Source organism: Candoia aspera, chromosome 1 (assembly GCF_035149785.1).
Source record: "Candoia aspera isolate rCanAsp1 chromosome 1, rCanAsp1.hap2, whole genome shotgun sequence".
Taxonomy (NCBI): Eukaryota; Metazoa; Chordata; class Lepidosauria; order Squamata; family Boidae; genus Candoia; species Candoia aspera.
Window position 1 is genome coordinate 50,333,996 of NC_086153.1, and position 18,319 is coordinate 50,352,314.

Consider the following 18,319-nt stretch of genomic DNA (forward strand, 5'->3'; position numbering starts at 1 on the left):
TTTGGCATTCAGTTGTCCAATTTAACTTTGCCCCAGGACTTGTAACCTTTCGTGTTTCCCCTCTCCCTCTTGTTTTTAGCAAATCAGTCAACAGCCATGAGATTTGGGCAAAATTTGGGATGAACTGGTGATAAAAATTGGTGAACCCCAGAAAGCTTTGCAATTGGCGGTGCATGAGTGGGGGTTCCCATGCTACAATGTCTTGAATTTTGGCAGGATCCATTTCTATCCCCTTAGTGGATACTCTATAGCCCAAATAATCTAGTTCTTTTCTGTGGAATTCACATTTTGACAATTTGGCATACAACTGAGCATCACGAAGCTTGGTTAACACCTTTTTGACCAATTTAACATGTTCTTGTTCATTTTGGGAATAGATTAAGATATAATCCGAATACACTAAGACCCCTTTGTACAGATGTTCTCATTTATAAATTGCATGAACACTCCAGGACGCTGGACAACCCGAACAGCATGACCTTGTACTGGTATGACCCCAAAGTGCAATTGAAAGTAGTCTTCTACTCATCCCCTGCCCAAATGTGAATTCGAAAATATGCTTCCCTTAAGTCCAATTTGGTAAAAATTCTTCCCTTGGAGAGGTGCACAAGTATGTCCTTCATCAATGGGAGAAGATATTGATTTGTAGTGGAGATAGCTTTTAATCCTTTGTAATCTGTGCATAATCTTAATGAGCCATCTTTTTTGGCGCGAAATAGGACAGGTGCGGCCATTAGTGAATTGGGCGGGCTCAATGAACCCCCAGGCTAGGTTTTTGTCAATAAACTCTCTAAGGACTTCTTTTTCTTTTTCAGACATTGCATACATTTTGGGTTTAGGGAGTTTGGCATTCGGATCAATTTAAATGGCACAGTTCATCTTTCTGCAAGGGGGTAACTCTGTTTCACTAAATACATCTACGAATTCTTTGTATTGGCTTGGAATTAATGAATTGGGGCCAAGGAGAGGAGAGGCTCTCTCTTTGATCATGATGCCAGCTGATTCGCTTTTCGGGGCCAGAGTCTGTCGGGGAAACCCAGATAAAATCCATTCTTGAATTGCAAGCTCCCCACTTCCCAATCTACATGGGGTTTTTCGCTCCTTAACCATGGCAACCCTAAAATCATGGCATAATTAGCAATAGGCGCCACAATGAACTGTAAAGTCTCTGTATGGCTGCCTATCCGCATGGCTACAGTCTCTGTAATATTCTACTGGACCCCTGTGGGCTTCTGATCCATCCAATTGTGTAAATACTTTGGGTTGCTTTAGCTTCCTCACATGTACAGTAAGTCTAGTCCCTTTACTATAATGGGATGAATTAAACATCTGGTGCACCCCAAGTCCAAAATAGCCATTAAATCAGCCTTGTGGTTAGTTCTTAAGTTCTTTAACTGAACCCCCACCTGCCTTGGACAATCATCACTTACCAGTGGGTCCTCATACCCATCATCCCCTGCCTGCCTGTCGGCACATTTCAGAGCAGGCATGCCTCGTTTCCCACCAGTTGGGGGGTTTCATCTTCAGATCCCTCCTGGAATCCTCCGAGAACTGCAAGGACTCCTCTTTGTGAGCAGTCACACTTCCCACAGCGCTCTTGCACTTGACAGGTGGGGATTTCACTGCTTTAGTTCTGGGCTTTGCGGTTGTGGCCGATCCGGCACGAGGGCAATCTGAGGCTCAATGTCCATCCTTCCCACATTTAAAACATAGCCCCTTTTTAACCTGCCATTCTCTCTCTTCCTCCTACGGACAGCTTTGCTTCCTTGTTACTGTCTGTAAATTTCCTGGGGCTCCGGTGTTCTTCCCCTGTCATGCTCACCAATTAAATGTTCCCAAAACACCTTATCAGACTTGCATCCATCTTCCAGAAACCCATGTCAACCTGCAAGTCACCAGCAGGGAGTGGGAGTCAGGCTGGAGTGTGAATCATTTTGTTTGGGCTAGATGATCCTTGCCTCAAGGTCATCAGGAGAGAAGACTTTCCAGCCATCTGCTGGCATTGGAAGGAGGGGCACATATCTATGGGGGTAGTGGGGGGGGGGGGAATTGAAGCTTTTGTGATTTTAAACGTAGAAATGCATGGGTATCGGCATTCACAACTTTTTCCCTGTATTGGACACTTCGCTTCATTAAATAGATTTCTAGGCATTTACTTATGAGTCTTGATGAGTGAAAGCTCGAGCGATCCAGTCATCACATCCCCATCACTTGAGCTCGCACTTGCCATCTGACTTGGAATTGAGTGTTTTCCACTTCTCCAGCTAAGCAGATCCATTCTCTCACCATGCTGGGATCTCCTTGTCCCAATGCCAAGCATAGCAGCTCTGGTTGCAGTCCGCCCTTGAAGTAATACACTTTGGCAGACTCTGACCAATCTTTCACATTCCCAGCCAAAGCTTTAAATTCCATAGTGAATTCAGACACAGTGTCCTAACAGTCAGGAATCACGCTGAGACAAGGAGTAGGTCTCTAGTGTTTATTACTGCTACATAAGACAGAATCCTAACAAACTGAAGAAGCGTGGGAAAACCCAGACAGATAAACCCCAAAAGTTAAGGCGGGTCTGATCTGTGTCTCTTTGAATAGCTGCTCAACTCCTCACTACTACGCATGCGTTTTCCCCCCGGATAGGGGCCCCCTCCTGCTCGCCATCAGTACTCATGACACACAGTTTTGGATTCTTGTCTGAGTTGTTGGAGAGCTGTTTTGGCCCATAGCTTCACCAGTGGGTCTTCAAAATGTTCTCTCAGTGCTCTCATGAAATCATCCAAGCTGCAGAGTTCAGGAGCCACTGCATCATGCAACTGCACCAGCCAGTCCGCTGCTGGCCCCTTCAGCCTGGATCTCACTAAATTCACTTTAGAGTATTCTGTGGGGAAGGTGTCCCCAAACTCTTCCATTAGTCATGAAAAGAGACAATTGCTGGGGGTCCCCATTAAACTTTACATGCAGCTCACAGTGCCCACCCTTGGGGGGGGGGAGACTTACATGCCCTATCAACGGTTCTCTCCAGGTTTCCGATGTTTTCCGATGTCCGAAGGTCAGCTACTTTTCCTGGTTTCCAATGTCAGAGATGGTTGTGTTGACCCTGGGATTGGCTCGAGCATTGATCTTTTGGATGACATGATTGATTCCACCTCCAGTTGATTCAGCATTCGATCCAATGACAATGAGATGTTTTGCAGTGTGGTTTCCATGGAGGCTACTGGAGCTTCTAAAATTTGCATTCGATCCAGGGTAGCTCCTTGTTCAGTTTCAGAGTCCTTGGAACTGAGTCTCGTGCTCTTTGGTTGCACATCTGTTGACTGGCGCGGAGTCAGTGTGACTTCATCCTCCGTCCCTTCTTCCCAATTTTGGGTGCTTTGTCATTGATCTCCAGGGAGCATCCATTCTGCTCCCTTGAGTTCTGTGTGACCTGATGGCTGGAGCCAGGATGCAGTTGCTTTGGAACCCTGAGTGACATCCAGAGTAATCAGTTCCATATCTAGCTCCACAGTACAGCTTTGCAGAGGTAGGAAGATTCCCACAGCTCCTTCTGTCTCCGAATCTCCATTGGATCCAGCCATCGATCCAGCCATAGCCTCTGGTTCTATCAGTTGAATCATTGTCCCTCCTTCCTCCATCAGTGGAGTTGGAACTCCAGATGTTGCCTTCGACATGCTTATAGAATCTGGACTCTCTTCTGGGTACATGCATCTCCAGGTAGAGTTGGACTGATGATTTGCAACTTTATGTGATGACTGCCCTACTCAGCTTACCATTAAATTCGATTCATACGTGGTTAGAGTAGAAATCTCTTTAATGGAGCGTAGTGTGCAGTACAGTGAAAAAGTTGCAAATGGAAGTTCCCGCACTTTCTCTAAGTTAAACAGTCCAATGAATTCAGCCCCTCCCTCTTCTTCGGTATGCAGCCCCCCTTCTTGTGCCAGTTCATTCAGTTCTGTGCAGATGTCTCCGACGGCCCGGCAGCTTGACCTTGGATGCCAGAGATAGCCCAAACAAGATGCTTTCACACTCCTGGCTTGCCCCCTCCCACTTCTACTGACTTGCCAGTCTCGACACATGTTGACTTCATTCATGCATGTGAGTCTGATCAGATGTTCCCATGCAAAAGAGCATCTCAAGGTGAACATTGAAACAGAATCCCTATTCATGTACAGCAATAAGAACTCAGAATATTGAGAGTAATTAATCAGCAAATACGCATTGGCCCAGTAAAGATGCAAACTTAGAAAAATTAAAGAGGACCATCTCTGGCACCCAAGGGGGCCCACACTGCTTTCTTCTAGCAATTGCTATCGTCATTAACATGATTGTTATTTCACACTTCAGGTAGCAGGGAAAGGGGTGAACAGAGGTCCCCTTACAGTGGCCTGAGTGCAAGTTGATATAATGGAGTAGAAGCGGGGAGGATATTTCTCCTGAGATTCCTGGTACTTAGAGACAAGGTAAAGAGGTAAATTTAAATTAGTGGTTTGTCTTATAGGACCTTTCCCCGCCTGCATCTAAGCATGGAACAAACACGACCTGACAACATGTTTGTTGTTTGTTTGTTTGTTTTTTGCTGTCTCCGTATGATATTTGTGCCATCCCCAGCCCATGAATCCTTAGCTGTGTTAAAGTTTTCCCTCTAAAATGACAACACCTGTTTTCAGCTGCAAGGTGTGTAAAATCTGTTATGCCTCACACCCATTACATCAGAGGTAAAGCCCAGTGACCAGTAGTATGTGGGATAAGAGACACACTTTTTTGTCATTTCACGGTAATGTGGGCATGTTTCTTTTTTGCCTGTCCTTGATCATCTTTGTTCCTAAGAAGTTAGATACTACAGTGCATGAAATATAAAGAAAATTACTTTCCTAGACTTGCAATGGCAAAACAGTGAAGTTGCATAGAGTGAGATGGCAGGACTAATTTTCTTCCACTGCTTTTTGAACAGAACACGGAGAAACGTAGATATCACCATTTTTGCCTGTATAAGTAATGGAACTGAAGGCGAGGCAAGTTCTAAATAAAAGTATAAGTATTGCTTGTGACTCAGCTCACTTCATAACTCCAATCTATTTTTGTTTTTGTTTTAATTATATTCAATTCAAGATATAGGTCCAGGTTTTAAGAAATGTAAAACACTTCTTATGAGTTAAGTATGAAATTGATTCATCAGAAAATACTATTTTGTGTCTATTGGACCTCTCAAAGAATGTTTAAAAAGGATTGGACATTCTTTTGTTCATTAGCACTGGAAGAAATTTGAGGGTTTTTTTTAACTCATATGCTTTGGTCTTATCCAGCCTTTGTTTTGGTTTCAAATCATAGGATTGAATTAATTCTAGTTTAATTAATTAATTCTATATGCATCAATCTAAGTACTATGGATACAATATACATGAATCTTTTTCTTCATCTTTTCTTTCACTGGAGTTGTTATGTTAGTTTATTTTAATCCCAACCAAAATATGTAGATTCTTTTCTCACTATCTAACCACTACTTTATTTTTTTTTCTTGTTGGTGTTATAGTTGCTTGTATTCCACTATTAAAAATATATTTTTAAAAAAGTTAAAAGAAACACCGCATATGACAGAATGGCATATAAGATGGACAAAAGAGATGAAGAAAACAAGAGATGGACAGAATCCTGCAGCCAGACTTACCACATTCCTTCTTCAAGAAAATGACTGGCAAATGTTTTCCCCACTAGCTGATGACATACGGGGGGGGGGGAGCAAAATCAGCAACTAATTGCTTTGCTTATCGTATGCTACACGGGCCAAATTAGGACAACATTATTTGGCAATGAGTCAGAACAGACACACAATAGAGGCAGAATATTGACCAGCACCAGGGACTGCAAATTTCATAAGGATATAGTTTTCTGTCATCTCAAGGATGGGTAAATAGCACTTTAACTCAGTATTGAGGAAGAGGTTTTAGGCACACTTTTCCTAAATATAAATCTTAAGAGGAGGAATCAAGGAATAACCAAGGGAAAACTCATTTCAACACATCATTTTTAATGCCTTCTTTAACCTAGCACCCTTCAGACAATGGATGAAAATTAAACAAAATGCTGTTTAACACATTTGGGGAGCACCACATTGGGGAACATTAGTTTGGAGACACTACTTCAGAAGTTATTGGCTTCACTGAAATTCAGAACAAACAGGAGAAAAAGAAAGATTATAGTGTATCTCATACATGGATATCTCCTGACTAGAAATCTAATTATTTGTTGCACTTATTTGATTAAGCTTTTTAAACAGTTTCTCCACTGTATAATGTTTGTCTGATTCAGTGGGTTGTAAGAAAACTGCATTTCAATAGGAACGTGAAATTAGATTTGCAAGTTTGCTCAGGCTTCATTGTTGTTGTTTTATTGTACAGAATTCCTTTTAATGGGATAGCTAGCATCTACAGAGCTGTTTCAAGTGATATAACAATTTTCAAATATGGTTAATATAAAAAATGTGAAATGAATTCTTAATTGGATTAATTAGAAATAAGACTGTGCAAGCTTTTGACTTACACTGAGCTCTGCATTTGACATTGTAGAAAGATAGTAAAATGTTCATCTAAGATTTAGTACCAGCTAATGCAATCAATGTAGTCACTTGAGATCATTTAAAACATGCATATCCCGATAACAAGTGAAAGCTGAAGCAACTGTAATTGTCATGGAATCAAAGTACATTAGCTTCTAAAACAGACAGCATATGCAACGTTGCCTAAATGCACAGTTACTGTTCTGTATACATCATACAGTATATTGCCATATGAACTTTCCAGTAAGGAAAATAAGGCTTCAATAACTAGTGGACACACTGTAAATGACTTTTAAAATTCTTTACCAAATTTGCGGGCAAAAAAATTGCATAAATAATATATCTAAATTCTTCTAGAACTGTATCCATCAACTATTTCTCAAGGGTTGGGCTCTCCTTTACTGGTGAGAGTAATGCCATTATGGATAAGCCCAGTGGAAGGAATTCCCTCATGATGTCTTGAGATTTAACTGAAGCCTGGGAGGTTCAGAGCACTAAGCAGTTGAATGTGCAGTGAAAATAGGAAATTCAAACACACATTCTTTTAACTAAATGTGCAGGAACGTAACAATCCATCCATGAGAATGTCAGTGCAATTCTCTTTCATCAAATTGAATGAGAAATGGTAGAAAAATGTCTAAAAGAGTTCTTAAGGTCCGCCCTGGATTCGAAAAGTTTCCAAAGAAAATACTGAACTATATACTTTTTTTTCCTCCTTAATAACTTTTTACAGCATTCTTTTTGCCTATTGCTAAAATCATAATGTTATTGCACTCACCGAAACAATCCCTATTAATTACCAAGGAACCTATTTTTTAAAAAAATGGGAATATGGAAAAAGCTGTACCATTTTTTATAATGTTTTTAAATTAGAAATTATAACCAACTGGTTTTATGTGCAATAATTATTGCATCATTGGGAGTTCTTTCCCTAATAGCATCCAAAAAGCAAGACGTAAAGGAAAAAACACCATAGCCGCCTTTGGAGGGATTTTTAGCTGATCCTTTATTCCAACACACTCAAGAAATGCTCTCAAGAAAACAGAAGCTACATGTCAGTGTGAGGAATTATTCTGAACAACTGGCATTTTTTTTCCTTTGCTTGCATGAGAAAATATCTAATTAAGAATTAATGTAAATTATATATTTCATTAAGAACATAATTGTATACATACATAGGAATGTTTACACATTTAAGTTTTTTATACTACACATGAAACCTAAATCTTTTGTAAATGAAAGATCCCTTCACACTTTTGAAGACTAAATCATTATAGTATCTGAGTTTTCATGTGCTGTTTTTTATTCAATAGATTTCCCTCTTTCTATTATATTAGCTTTTTTAGACTATTTCGGATTCCATTTAGTCATAGATAGTTTAAAAAAACCCTTATTTCTTTATTAGGTAAATCTAAACTCCAGCAATAAAAATTGAATAATGTCATTTTAATGTCACAAGTAGATTTCAAATATTGGATAAATCAATTATTCTAATCACAGCTCTTGTGTAAATCACTAAAGGCAAACCAAGCTCAGGATTATACAATGAATCTTTCACAGATATAAAAGCTTTCAGCATATTCCCAGTGATATCTTGAAAAAGAAAACTTTTATTCAGTTACTAAGGAATATGTGTGTAATCCCTAAAAGATCAGATTAACTACAGCATTTGCAAAACAAAACAAAACAAAACAAAATCCACCCAATACAGCATCTTTTGAAAAATCAGATAAATAGTCAAATTCTTTTTGTAATAAAAAAGGGAAGATTAAGAAACAAGTTAATGAAGTAGTTTAATACTATATTTTTCAGAATGATGGGAATTATAGTATCATAAAATATTATAAAACTTTACCTTTTAAAGTTTCTTTTTGTGTCAAGAAAATATTCTTTTTTGAACCAAGAACAAGCAATGATTTCTGAGTTCCAAGGTCAACTGAGCCAATCCCAAATAAATCCTGATTCTACACAGAGAGATTAAGTAAAAGACTCTGGATTAATCTGTTCATTGGAATTCCTTGAATTTTTTACACACAGACATGAAAATGAAAACTGAGGGTACAATTCTAATTGTGATGAAATAATATATTAAAAAAAAACAAATAACTATATGTTAATGTGTTCAAAAACAGGAAAATGCTGATTACAGTGCTGATTACAATAAATCTCATATTTTATCTCTTTTTCAAAGCTAGCAAACAACTTTTCTTGTTTATTGCTATACTAAGTACAGACAGTTATCTCCCGGAAGATGGCTAAGGATGAAAATATTTTATGGTATCATCCTGTATAATTTAATTATTAATTAGAACCTATGTATTATGTATCAGAATTTTTAAATTAATATTTGACTTAAGTACTTATAGGAGTGTGCTCTGAACAGTGCACAGAATGAGTGTGTATAATCCTAATACACTTGGGTTTTCTGTCAAAAATATGTTTTATACAAAGATATTAATATGCCTTTGTTCTAGGGATCTTTTTTATTAATTGGAAGAGGTTTTAAAATACCTTATTTCCATGTCGTTCTGACACATAAATATTGCATGTTTCTTTTTAAATAATAAAATACAAAATACACACACACACACACAGACAAGATTTTCTACATGCTTAGAGTCCTAGTTTAATATGAATTATAATGCAATTATTTGTGAACTTTTGAAAAATGTATACAAATTATTCAAATTCTATAGTTTAAATTGTAGGATGAATGCCTCTTGATTAACAAGTACTTTATTGCTTCATAGACTAAAGTACACATAGTATTACTCCATTTTAAATCATAAATTACAAAAATACTAGATTCAGAGAAAATGATTTTACAAAAAACATTTAAATATCTTGCCTTTTAGAAATGTAAAAATTAATGCCTGAAGTGTATTGGATGTTTTTAAAACTAGAGACTTTCCATATATATGATGTGTGTGTGTGTATACACACACACACACAGACACACACACACACGTATATCAAAAATAGTCTTTGTATTTCATTTATTTCATTTTATTTTTCATGCTAAAGATTTGATTTTCTTTGTATTATCTTCCAAGTTGATGCTACTGTTATATTCATGACTGGAGACTCAACATTAATATCTGGTTGTGGGTGGGAGGCTTCTAGAGGAAACTTCAACTGCTAACCAAAGTAAAACAAGCAAGAACAGCTAATATTATCTTCCAAAACCTGAAACCACTCAGAGAAATAATAGGATGGTAATCAAGGAATGTTACAGCCAACTAATAACACAACAAGCACATTGTCTCAAAAATAGAAACACTTAAACTGAAATTAGGACTACCAGATTCAGACCTGCAGAAATCCTGACAACCACCAAATCCTAGCAAAGAGTAGTTTTCTGTGTTACTGGGCTGACATTTAGTGATTGCCTCGATTTGGGGGGCCCTGGGTGGAATGATATGTTAATGCTTCAAAGACCATCTTAATCATTTCTGTTGCTAGGACAGAAATTTGCAGTAGAAGTCTGACATCTGGTGGCAAGGTATTAAAATGACAGTCATTCCAGAAAGAGAATCTATCCTAGAAACTCAGTTTTATGAGAAATCACAATTCTGTATCATCATTTTTTGAGTTTCTGAAGTTCCTACAATACCACTGATCCTATAATCAGTGGTATTGGTTTCATTTTCCAATCTGAAATATTTATATGTGCCAAACCAAATGACATTCTCTATTCTCTCAAAAATAGTGGAAGAAACTAAGGAAAATCAGGGTTTTTTTAGTACTAAAAGTTTTTGGCACATGACAGAGAAACAGAAGAAATAGAACCATGAAACATTAAGGAAGGTTTGTAGTGCAGAATTCTGGGTTGAAGCACTGCCAAAGCGCAATCTTCAGGCTAGGCAGCATCTTCCAAATTACAATTGCTTCTTAGAAACACAGCCAAACAATTGTTTAGATGCAGTTGTTAGGAGTTAAGTTCAGCCTGAAGTCATTTTGTTCTAGAATAGCAAGCATGAGCAGACTAGGATAGGTCTACTCCATTTCATTATTTATTTCGCCTTAAATATCCTTTGGTTATTCTTTGTTTCTCAGTTTTTGTCATCTCAATATCATTGACTATTTGAGATACATTGGTTGATTTAGGAAATGCTTAGCTACTGTACTGGGATATTGAACTATGTAGCCTTCATTGTTCTTCAGCAATACAGTGAACCTCATTTCATCAGGGGAGAGGTGTCCATTATTCATGAATGCCCAGTAAATCAAAGAGTATATCTATGTTGTTTGCATGATGGCATCATATAACTGATGCAAATTACATCATTGGAGTCATTATGGAAATTACAAAAATTAAACTCAGACTTTTGGGGACAGGATTGGCACTGCTGGAGGATGCCCAGTCAGGTTTCCTGGCTGGAGTTCAGATTCCTGGCCTCAGAAAGTATATCAGAAGAAAAAGTGTAAGAGGAAGAGGAGGAAGCTCATCCTTTTGCTTACCTCCATAACTGCTTGTCCTCTTCTTTCCCTTCCTCTGCCCTCCTCTGAACTATCCCCACAAACATCTGCCATGCTGCCTCTCCAGGCCTGATAAGGCTGCTGCACCCCCAGAAGCCCATTGCCACTGTGTCCCCTTTCCTGACTGCAGGAACTACCACCATTCTTCTTTCTCCCTAGAGCAACACCTCGGGCTGCTAGGCAGGAGTCCCACTGCTTGAAGGGTCCCTCATGCTGACAAAAAAGTCCACCTTGGGCACCTCAAATGAGCTGGGTCACCCATGGATATATCTGGCCATAGAAGAAACAAGAAGGAGGAGGAGGAGGTAGTGGTGGTGGTGGTGGTGGTGAAGAGGGGAGGGGAGGGGAGAAGCAAGCAGCACCCAAAGTCCAGAGTTGGAGCAATGGTATAACTTCCCTAATGAAATAACTAGGCAAATGATCAAAATCACAGGGGAATTTCATCTCTTGTATGTGAATGCCTAGTGTGAGGTCCAATAAACTGAGATTTCACTATACTATAATTTCAATGTTATATTCCCTCTTTCTTTAATTTTATTTTTGCTGTTAGGATTATTTAGTATTCTGAAACACTCAAATGCATCTTTGTTGTAAACTTTGAATTTCTGAAATAGTTTAAATGCCTTAGATCTACTGAAGTATCTACTTTTAGACATTTCTTGTTCTAGAATTGAGTTACAGCTATTTTTTACTGATTGCCATGACTGTTAATAGCATATAGTTTTACATGGAAATCATATATGTGCTATCATTGTGCACAGCTTTCACAAAATATCGATCCAGGGAATCTGATTTTATAAGAGGTAAGAAGTATTTCTGAGCTTACGCAGTGGTGTCCAGAATGGGAAAACAAACAAAAAAGGGTCAGTATATATCACAATATATTGACAATATACAATATCCATATATCGCAAAAATGATCTATGGAATGGAAACCATCAAATAGATTTTTGCTGTTTTATTTAGCTTTTTAAAATACTGATTATACAGTCGATTCTCATTATTTGCGGTAGTTATGCTCTATAAAGTCGCCATGAACACTGAAGAATGACTGTGAAAGCGCTGCAAGTATTGATTTTTGGGTTACAAATAAATTTTAGCAAATAGGTGAATTCACAAATACGGAATCCACGAATAATGAGGATTGACTGTACTTCTATTTTCCTATGCTTAGAAATTATGTCTGATATTTACAGTGACTCTTATCCACATCAGTCCTTATTTTCTCTTGAAATAGTGTAATATTCCAGTAAATCGTAAATTAGGCAATTCAGAAACCAAATCTCCACCAGTGAATCTTGCTACCATGTTATTCCTGGAACTTGGTTCATGGTTGTTTCACCACTCTTCACTTCCTGTAGCTGCAGTGAACCTTTGGTGCATTCCAGTTCCTCCTGTGAGCCATAAGTTGCTGGACTTGTATTCTACACAAGATACAAGTTCTTGAGAGGCTTTTGAGGAGCAGTTACAGCAACTTGCTTTGAAACTAAAAGACTTGCTACATATGCTTAAAAACAGATTGATCATTATTATTATGGTTATCATTACTCCCATGCTTATGTGTTGGATTCAGAGGCACTATAAATGGGCACCAATGAACTGATTCAGACCAAATCTAAGGCTTTGTGAAGAAAAGCAAAATTAATACAGGCAATGCCAAGTTGAATGGTAAGGAACAAGGGTTCATTACTGATTTGTTTTGGGACATTGCAGAAGGCGGGTGCAGTGTCCCTAGTTATTGCTTCCAAGTCTCTGAGACTTTAGGAAGAAAAGGAAGAGATGGAATGAGAGGAGAGCACTAGAGTCAAAAGGTACCTTCTAATTACAGGTTATGATTTATTTCTTCACAAAATAGTATCTTTTACTACCCATAATTCGTAAAATACTTAATTTTCACCAAGCCTTGGACTACCTTTCAGATATTTTACCTTTCAGCAATAATACCTTTAGGGCTAGCATATTTGGGCTGCAAAAATCTGGAAAATCACAAGATGGCAGCAAAGAGATCAAGAGAACTCTAACCATCTGATACCATTTAGTGGTCATCTGGGTATTTGCATCGCAGAAATGTAGCCTTAACATCTGCAAAGGTGATTTACTGTGATTCTACCCCCAAAACATGAACATTAGTTTTTTTAAAAAAATAAATAAATAAACTAAAAGCAGAACTTAAAGCAGCCTAATTAAAAAACTACTCCATGGTTTAAACTTCCTTTTAATTGCATCTTTCATCCATTTAGAAATGTCTTCCTGTACAAAACAACAAGTTACAGCTGCTCATGTATTTTTTTTCATACTAATCACCAAAGTTTGAACTTAGACTTGGATCGTTAGTCCAGGAGGGCTCTGTTTCTGACTGCAGAATTGGTCCCCAAGCCTTCTTGGAATTAATGTGCAGCCCTATTTATTACCTTCTCACATAATTAATATTAAAATAATTGCAATCAAAGTAAGTTTTGGAACCGAACTCTAGTGATGCTTTCTGCATGCAATGGTATTTTGCATAAGACTAAACATCTTATCCAAGCTTGCCTTAGTAAACCAATTAACGAATGCTTGGATTCATGCATCAATAAATAGCCAGCACTCCTAATTATTGGATATACATAACACTTACAAGTCTCGCATTGCTTCTGTACATTTCTTTTACTGTGCAATCAACCTATCTCTTCCATAGAATGTTACTGGGGTCCAGTTTTTTATTTGTAATCCTTCTGCATTTCCCAGCTGTTCTTTTCATCTTTTTTATCGTTAAAAAAATCTATTGATAGAAAAGTTGCACAATAATTGTTATTAGTAGTGCAAGGAGCCTTCTTGTTCATTATGTCAAGCATGGGAGAAGTTACAAGTATTTTGAGCATATTTCCTAACCCTAACCCCAGAAGAAATACCAAGGTTCCCCCAGAGCTCCATCCTTGGCCGTATGCTATTCGTCACCTTTGTACATGACTTAGAGGGTGGACTGGAAGGAATGTTTCTTAAATTTGCAGATAACTTCAAGTTAGGAGGATTGGCCAATACCATAATACAGTAGACAAAATTCTCATTCAAAATTATCTGAATGGGCTTGAACATTGACCTGAATCCAACTGTGTGAAGTTAATCAGCGAAAAATGTCTTTTTCTCAATCGAGATAGGAAAAAAAAAATCAAATGTGTAGTTAGTTATAGCAGAGGGGAGATCTGGCTTCATGGCAGCACATATGAGAAAGCAGCTGAATATTGCAGTTAGTCTGATGCACCAGCTAGAAAACCCAGTGCAATCTTGGGTTACATTATAGAAGCATTGCATCCAAATCAAGGGAGGTAATATGTCCATTGTACCCTGCCCTTACTAGACCTCACTCAAAGATGTGTCCAAGTCTGGGCAACATGCTCTAAAGGGGAGAGAAAGAAGCTTGATCAGGTTCAGAAGAGGGCTATCTGTCTGGCAACCAAGCCTTACAGGTAATTATTAAAGGTGCCTGACAAGATTATCCTACAAAAGAAAAGGCCAAAGGAGATATGATAGTGGTCTACAGATATCTAAAAGTCTGTCACGTACAAGAGGGAACAAACCTTTTCTCCTTTGAAATGGAGAGCAGGAGAAGGACCAAGTGTTGTAATTAAAATAAAGAAGGTTCCATGCTGGCTGGGGAATTCTGAGAGGTGAAGTCCACACACCTCAAAGTTGCCAAGGTTGAGAAACACTGTGTTAAAATATTTATTACTTATTTCAATGTTTTAAGTATCTCCACACATATCTATGTAGGAAAAAAAATAATATTTGAAGTAGGATCCAGTGAGAAGAAAGCATGTAGGGGGGAAGTGTTCAAAGTAACAGCTTGCCTCAGGACTTCTCCAACGCTTAAAAGGCCCTGCCTGATAGCGTTTGCTTGTAAACTCACTGAAGCACAGTTGTATACTGAACTCTTGTTCTATTCCGTCCTGTCCTAGTTGCTGGGTGACTTTGGACCATACATCATCTCTTAGTTACCCCCAAAAGTGGGGGGAAGCATGTATACAACCTTGAGCTGCTAGAAGAAAGATGGGATATAACTGTAATAAATAAATACAAATAAAGAATGCCCTAATGTGACAAATGAAAACTGAGCAGGGAAGAAAGGATATGACTTGCTGGAGCAGTGCCAGATGTCACAAGGGCAGAGAAGTCTAATTGGGGTCTTGTGGGGCAGCATCTTGGGATCAAGCCTTCTCTGTGACCATCCCTGATCCCTAAGAGGCATCCCTATCTATTTAATTGAGAGATCTGACCTCTTATAGGCATTTAAAGAGATCTTAATACACATTTCTTGAAGGGCTTTTAATTATCGATAGTTTCAATTAATGTTTATCTGTTGACTGTTTTTAAACATAATTTTATTAATTCTGTTTTTTGTTGTGTATGCTATACATTGTATGTATCACAGTGTATGCAATACATTGCATGTATGTAATTTATTTGTTTGTTTATTTTTAATTAAGTCTGGTTGGATTTTTGAAATGAAAAGGCAAGCTAAGCAAAAACCTATTGATCAACTATATTTTTTTCATTTTCTACTCCAATCTTTCTCCATGTTTACTGCATAAATCTCATTTATTCATTTATCACATAAACTTTTTTTTACTTTTTTACTTTAGTGTGCAATAGTTTTATTTTAGTGTGCAATAGTTGTCTCTAGTTTTTATTTAGCTTCCCCTACTAATGACCTTTGTAATGTGATTCCAACATTTATATTAATACCCCTACTCAGGAACGCTAAAAAAAAAAGAGCAATCCAGGTAATGCCCCACTTTCATATATTTCATTATTTCACTTTTATAGCTGTTGTCAGAAATTTGGAGTTTGATGCTATACAGTAACATGAGGAAAAGGCCAGTTTATTTCTGAATCTCAGAGAAAAGAAATCCTGTATAGATACTGTATGCATACTTGGCCTCTAAAAGACTGCTAACAGTGTTAAAACTGTGGCCTTAGAATTGTATCCTTAGATACCAATGCTTACAAGATATATAAGAAGGTATTTTTAATTAATTAATGAACTTGTCATTCACTGCATTTAGAACATTTAGTCCAGATCCTACATGATGTAAACAAGAGTAGAGTTAGTCAGAAAGCCTATTGATCCAAAGTGACATTTCCAAAAGAAATATACTGTTTACAGTAAGTTGTCATTCAGCCAAATAATTATTTAGCCATTTACCTGGAAAATCCTTACACACTGAAGTTTCATACATTGACACTTGGTCTTCCTGTTGGCACCTCACTGCCCAGATTAAGTCCCATAAAGTACTTCACACAAATTTTATTGGAACTACTGTACAGTTTTTTATGTGTGGGATAAAGAAGCACATAAAGTATCTTGCAGTAAATTTTGTAATGAATGTCCACATACTGTTTATTAAAGGTCTCTTTGTGAGTGTTCCACCTTTCAGAAGTTATTGCAACTCTGATGTATTTTTTCTAATAGTTTGCAGCCTATCAAAACATGTCATGAAGATATAGGCATGGGCAAATGACTTAATGGTAAACATAAGTACTACATCATTCATGATGTGATTATCACAGTACCTATCTCAGAAAATGTGTCACCCCATGGCTCAGCGACCATGAATCCTTAGCAAGTTAGCAGTGTGGCCTCTCTTGAATTTATTTCCAGCAAAGTATTACACTGACCTGAACAGAGAATTTGTAGCAAATATTTTTTCTAGTGAATAAAGCCTCTCTGGTACATGACACTTAATAAACTGTGGTTAGTTTAACTATGTCTGCCTCCAAGATACCAAATGAAGCCAAGGTGCAATTTGCTGAGCCAGTCCTCCAAAATATCCATACTGAGTTTATTACCTTGAAAAGACAGATACCGAAAAGGAAGGTGAACTGCCTTAGCCATGCTGAACATTACTGCAAAGATTTAATACATAAAGAGAGAGAGAATTATTTGGTTTTCCTCCTAGATTATATGTTTGATGTTTTCAGGCATAGCATTAGACCCCTTTCCATTAAGGAAAGCGCTAGGTTTATCTATGTTAAACCTGCATCTTGCTTTTCCTTCTGAAAAGTCTACATGGCTAAGAACAAGAGCTAAATCATGTTTAACGATATAAAACCATCACAACTCTACCCCAGTGGCATTACAGAAATTGAATTGGTCCTGCTAAATAGCTCTCTGCCCACTGGTCGCTCCTTCCCAGTTCTTCCTCAGATCCTCCTTCCTGATGCTATTTCCCACCCTTTCCATTTTTTTCCACCAATTCTGTCTTCTTTCTCAGAAGGTCTCAACAAACACGATGGGTTTTTAACCCAATGCAATTGTTAGCTGATGAGGCACTTGTAATCAGTCTCACATGTAACCTACATCTGTATGACCAACCTGTGTTCTCTCCCTGCCCCCTGGCCCCCCGCCTCCGTCTAGGTGCTCTATGCTTTTAATGATGTGAAAAGCATGGCTGCAGCTCATGAAAATGTGTGCCTTTTAGTAATTTTTCTTAGTTGGAAAAGTTATTACCAGACTCTTTCTGTATTTCTTCCTCTACCATCCTTACCAGGCATAGACACTGACATCTTTCTTTCTTTCTCTCTTTAATAATGAAAGTATTTGGGTGAACTGAAAAAATGTTGCAGTTGCAAGTGATATCTTTGCTTTTCCAGAGGACATCTAAGGAACGTAGGATTAAGAGGAATGCGGTGGGCAAGACAGGACTACACACTTAAAGGGGTGGCTGGGGCTGGGGGGCTCTGGACCTGTGCCCTTTGCTAAAATTGTTATTTTCATTTATTGCATTTATATCCCATGTTTTCTATTTGCATCTTAACTAGGAAATTGCTCAGACCAATGGGTGGTTCATCTACCATCTTTATCTCACTAGGTGCATCAGCAAAGAATTTTAAAAGGTTGATCAACTATGCCCCATAAGGCAAGGGGTGAACATGTAACTCTCTCAATGTGTTGTATTAACACCACAAAAGCCTGTTTGGACTGATACTTTGGTTGAACATCAGTCAACAAGCTTGTGTTGCAATTCCTGTTGAATAGAGTGAACAGAAACAATTTTTTAAATCCATTCCGAAACAAAAGCTAACATTTGGTTTTCAAATATCGAACTAGAATTTCTGATAATTTTGGAAGGCTGTATCAAATAATTAGAACAAAAACTGATGTTCTGATGGGGTCCTAATTCCATGTAGGAAAGACTTAGATTCTGAGCATGTTTGACTTGTATTTATCTTCTTCAATCTCAATAATTCTTCTGGCTGCTGCAGCTGCCTTAGTGACATTTTTTCCTCTAATAATTGTTTATTTCTCCTTAGTTTTGT